At 45.8% G+C, this 5715-nt stretch overlaps 2 pseudogenes; both read left to right on the top strand.

The window, feature by feature from the left end:
- The first annotated feature begins 269 nt into the window (after window positions 1-269).
- Window positions 270-1558, top strand: LOC129032916 (uncharacterized; annotated as a pseudogene).
- Window positions 1559-3718: 2160 nt separating this feature from the next.
- On the top strand, window positions 3719-5446 carry LOC129032915 (syncytin-1-like; annotated as a pseudogene).
- The last annotated feature ends 269 nt before the right edge of the window (window positions 5447-5715 follow it).

Here is a 5715-nt window from a genome sequence, read left to right as displayed (position 1 = left end):
ACATTAGTCACTGGGTTCCACGGTTCTCTTCCATGACCCATGGCTTCTAATAAAGCTATAACACTCACTGCATGGCCCAAGATTCCATTCCTTGGAATCCATGAGGCCAAGAACCCCAGGTCAGAGAACACAAGGCTTGCCACCATCTTGGAAGCGGCCCACCACCATTTTGGAAGCAGCCCACCACTATCTTGGGAGCTATGGGAGCAAGGACCCCCAGGTAACAATTTGGTGACCACGAAGGGACCTGAACCTGCAACCATGAAGGGATGGCCAAAGCAATTGGAAATGTTCCTCCCAAGGCAAAAACGCCCCTAAGATGTATTCTGGAGAACTGGGACCAATTTGACCCTCAGACACTAAGAAAAAAATGACTTATATTCTTCTGCAGTACTGCCTGGCCACGATATCCTCTTCAACGGGGAGAAGTCTGGCCTCCTGAGGGAAGTATAAATTATAACACCATCTTACAGCTAGACCTCTTTTGTAGAAAAGGAGGCAAATGGAGTGAAGTGCCATATGTACAAACTTTCTTTTCATTCAAAGACAACTTGCAATTATGTAAACAGTGTGATTTGTGCCCTACAGGAAGCCCTCAGATCTACCTCCCTACCCTGGCATCTCCCTGACTCCTTCCCCAACTAATAAGGACCCCACTTCAACCCAAACAGTCCAAAAGGAGATAGACAAAGGGATAAACAATGAACCAAAGAGTGTCAATATTCCTTGATTATGCCCTCTCCAAGCAGTGAGAGGAGGAGAATTCAGCCCAGCCAGAGTGCATGTACCTTTTTCTCTCTCAGACTTAAAGCAAATTAAAATAGACCTAGGTAAATTCTCAGATAACACTGATGGCTATATTGATGTTTTACAAGGGTCAGGACAATCCTTTGTTCTGACATGGAGAGATATAATGTTACTGCTAAATCAGACACTAACCCCAAATGAGAAAAGTGCTGCCATAACTGCAGCCCGAGAGTTTGGCGATCTCTACTATCTCAGTCAGGTCAATAATAGGATAACAGAGGAAAGAGAACGATTCCTCACAGGCCAGCAGGCAGTTCCCAGTGTGGACCCTCGTTGGGACACAGAATCAGAACATGGAGATTGGTGCTGCAGACATTTGCTAACTTGTATGCTAGAAGGACAAAGGAAAACTAGGAAGAAGCCTATGAATTACTCAATGATGTCCACTCTAACACAGGGAAAGAAAGAAAATCCTACCGCCTTTCTGGAGAGACTAAAAGAGGCATTGAGAAAGCATACCTCTCTGTCACCTGACTCTATTAAAGGCCAACTAGTCTTAAAGGATAAGTTTATCACTCAGTCAGCTGTAGACATTAGAAAAAAACTTCCAAAGGCCACCTTAGGCCTGGAGCAAAACTTAGGAACCCTATTGAACTTGGCAACCTCGGTTTTTTATAATAGAGATCAGGAGGAGCAGGTAGAACAGGACAAATGGAATTTTAAAAAAGGCCACCACTTTAGTCATGGCCCTCAGGCAAGCAGACTTTGGAGCCTCTGGGAAAGGGAAAAGCTGGGCAAATCAAATGCCTAATAGGGCTTGCTTCCAGTGCGGTCTACAAGGACACTTTAAAAAAGATTGTCCGAGTAGAAATAAGCCACCCCCTCATCCATGCCCCTTATGTCAAGGGAATCACTGGAAGGCCCACTGCCCCAGGTAATGAAGGTCCTCTGAGTCAGAAGCCACTAAACAGATGATCCAGCAGCAGGACCGAAGGTGCCCGGGGCAAGCGCCAGCCCATGCCATCACTCTCACGGAGCCCCAGGTATGCTTGACCATTGAGGGCCAGGAGGTTAACTGTCTCCTGGACGCTGGTGCAGCCTTCTCAGTCTTACTCTCCTGTCCCAGACAACTGTCCTCTAGATCTGTCACTATCCCAGGGGTCCTAGGACAGCCAGTCACTAGATACTTCTCCCAGCCACTAAGTTGTGACTGGAGAACTTTACTCTTTTCACATGCTTTTCTAATTATGCCTGAAAGCCCCGCTCCCTTGTTAGGGAGAGACATTCTAGCAAAAGCAGGAGCCATTGTACACCTGAACATAGGAGAACACCCGTTTGTTGTCCCCTGCTTGAGGAAGGAATTAATCCTGAAGTCTGGGCAACAGGACAATATGGATGAGCAAAGAATGCCCATCCTGTTCAAGTTAATCTAGAGGGGCTGGGCGCGGTGGCTCATGCCTGTAATCCCAGCACTTTGGGAGGCTGAGGCGGGGAATCACAAGGTCAGGAGATCCAGACCATCCTGGCTAACATGGTGAAACCCAGTCTCTACTAACAAATACAAAAAATTAGCCAGGTGTGGTGGTGGGCACCTGTAGTCCCAGCTACTCAGGAGGCTGAGGCAGAAGAATGGCGGGAACCCAGGAGGCAGAGCTAGCAGTGAGCCGAGATCGTGCCACTGCACTCCAGCCTGGGCGACAGAGAGAGACTCCGTCTCAAAAAAAAAAAAAAACTAAAGGATTCCACCTCCTTTCCCTACCAAAGGCAGTACCCCCTTAGACCCGAGGCCCAACAAGGACTTCAAAAGATTAAGGACCTAAAAGCCCAAGGCCTAATAAAAGCATGCTGCAGTAGCCCCTGCAATACTCCAATTTTAGGAGTACAGAAACCCAACGGACAGTGGAGGTTAGTGAAAGATCTCAGGATTATCAGTGAGGCCATTGTCCCTCTATACCCAACTGTACCTAACTCTTATACTCTGCTTTCCCAAATACCAGAGGAAGCAGAGTGGTTTACAGTCCTGGACCTTAAGGATGCCTTTTTTGGCATCTCTGTACATCCTGACTCTCAATTCTTATTTGCCTTTGAAGATCCTTCGAACCCAATGTCTCAACTCACCTGGACTGTTTTACTCCAAGGGTTTGGGGATAGCCTCCATCTATTTGGCCAGCCATTAGCCCAAGACTTGAGCCAGTTCTCATACCTAGACACTCTTGTACTTTGGTACGTGAATGAAATCACTTTTAGCCGCCCGTTCAGAAACCTTGTGCCATCAAGCCACCAAAATGCTCTTAAATTTCCTTGCTACATGTGGCTACAAGATTTTCAAACCAAAGGCTCAGCTCTGCTCACAGCAGGTTAAATACTTAGGGCTAAAATTATCCAAAGGCACCAGGTCCCTCAGTGAGGAACGTATCCAGCCTATACTGGCTTATCCTCATCCCAAAACCCTAAAGCAACTGAGAGGGTTCCTTGGCATAACAGGTTTCTGCCGAATATGGATCCCCAGGTATGGCAAAATAGCCAGACCATTATATACACTAATTAAGGAAACTCAGAAAGTCAATACCCATTCAGTAAGATGGACACCTGAAGCAGAAGCAGCTTTCCAGGCCCTAAAGAAGGCCCTAACTCAAGCCCCAGTGTTAAGTTTGCCAACAGGGCAAGATTTTTCTTTATATGTCACAGAAAAAACAGAAATAGCTCTAAAAGTCCTTACATCGGTCTGAGGGATTAGCTTGCAACCCACGGCATACCTGAGTAAGGAAATTGATATAGTGGCAAAGGGTTGGCCTCATTGTTTACGGGTAGTGGCAGCAGTAGCAGTCTTAGTATCTGAAGCAGTTAAAATAATACAAGGAAGAGATCTTACTGTGTGGACATCTCATGATGTGAACGGCATACTCACTGCTAAAGGAGACTTGTGGCTGTCAGACAACCATGAGGAAAGTAACTAAAATCATAAATCCCCATGGCCCTCCCTTATCATATTTTTCTCTTTACTGTTTTCTTACCCTCTTTCACTCTCACTGCACCCCCTCCATGCCACTGTACGACCAGTAGCTCCCCTTACCAAGAGTTTCTATGGAGAATGTGGCTTCCTGGAAATATTAATGTCCCATCGTATAGGAGTTTATCTAAGGGAAACCCCACCTTTACCGCCCACACCCATATGCCCCGCAACTGCTGTAACTCTGCCACTTTTTGCATGCATGCAAATACTCATTATCGGACAGAGAAAATGATTACTCCTAGTTGTCCTGGAGGACTTGGAGCCACTGTCTGTTGGACTGACTTCACCCATGTCTGATAGGGGTGGAGTTCAAGATCAGGTACGTCTGATGGGAGTGGAGTTCAAGATCAGGCAAGAGAAAAACACATAAAGGAAGTAATCTCCCAACTGACCCGGGTACATAATACCCCTAGCCCCTACAAAGGACTAGATCTCTCAAAACTACATGAAACCCTCTGTACCCATACTCGCCTGGTAAGCCTATTTAATAGCACCCTCACTGGGCTCCATGAGGTCTCGACCCAAAACTCTACTAACTGTTAAATGTGCCTCCCCCTGCACTTCAGGTCATGTATTTCAATCCTTGTACCTGAACAATGGAACAACTTCAGCACAGAAATAAACACCACTTCCATTTTAGTAGGACCTCTTGTTTCCAATCTGGAAATAACCCATACCTCAAACCTCACCTGTGTAAAATTTAGTAATACTATAGATACAACCAAATCCCAATGCATCAGGTAGGTAACTTCTCCCACACGAATAGTCTGTCTACCCTTAGGAATATTTTTTGTCTTTGATAGCTTAGCCTATCTTTGTTTGAATGGCTCTTCAGAATCTATGTGCTTCCTCTCATTCTTAGTGCCCCCATGACCATTTACACTGAACAAGATTTATACAATTATGTCGTATCTAAGCCCCACAACAAAACAGTACCTATTCTTCCTTTTGTTATCGGAGCAGGAGTACTAGGTGGGCTAAGTACTGGCATTGGCGGTATCACAACCTCTACTCAGTTCTACAACAAACTATCTCAAGAATTAAATGGTGACATGGAACGGGTCACCGACTCCCTGGTCACCTTGCAAGATCAACTTAATTCCCTAGCAGCAGTAGTCCTTCAAAATTGAAGAGCTTTAGACTTGCTAACCACTGAAAGAGGGGAACCTGTTTTTTTTTAGGGGAAGAATGCTGTTATTATGTTAATCAATCGGGAGTTAATCAATCCAAGAAAGTTAATCAATCTGGAGTTAGTCAATCTGAGAAAGTTAAAGAAATTCGAGATCAAATACAATGTAGAGCAGAGAAGCTTCAAAACACTGGACCCTGGGGCCTCCTCAGCCAATGGATGCCCTGGATTCTCCCCTTCTTGGAACCTCTAGCAGCTATAATATTGTTACTCCTCTTTGGACCTTTAACCTCCTTGTTAAGTTTGTCTCTTCCAGAATCGAAGCTGTAAAGTTACAAAACGTTCTTCAAATGGTGCCCCAGAGGCAGTCCGTGACTAAGATCTACCATGGACCCCTGGACCGGCCTGCTAGCCCATGCTCCAATGTTAATGACATCAAAGACACCCCTCCCAAGGAAATCTCAACTGCACAACCCCTACTACACTGCAATTCAGCAGGAAGCAGTCAGAGTGGTCGTCAGCCAACCTCCCCAACAGCACTTGGGTTTTCCTGTTGAGGTGGGGACCGACAGACAGGACTAGCTGGATTTCCTAGGCCAACTAAGAATCCCTAAGCCTAGCTTGGAAGCTGACCGCATCCACCTTTAAACACAGGGCTTGCGACTTAGCTCACACCTGATCAATCAGGTAGTAAAGACAGCTCACTAAAATGCTAATTAGGCAAAAACAGGAGGTAAAGAAATAACCAATCATCTATCACCTGAGAGTACAGCGGGAGGGACAATGATCGGGATATAAACCCAGGTATTCGAGCTGGCAATGGCTA

This window comes from Pongo pygmaeus, chromosome 2, assembly GCF_028885625.2.
Source record: "Pongo pygmaeus isolate AG05252 chromosome 2, NHGRI_mPonPyg2-v2.0_pri, whole genome shotgun sequence".
NCBI classification, from domain to species: Eukaryota; Metazoa; Chordata; class Mammalia; order Primates; family Hominidae; genus Pongo; species Pongo pygmaeus.
This window is presented reverse-complemented; position numbering and strand designations above follow the sequence as displayed.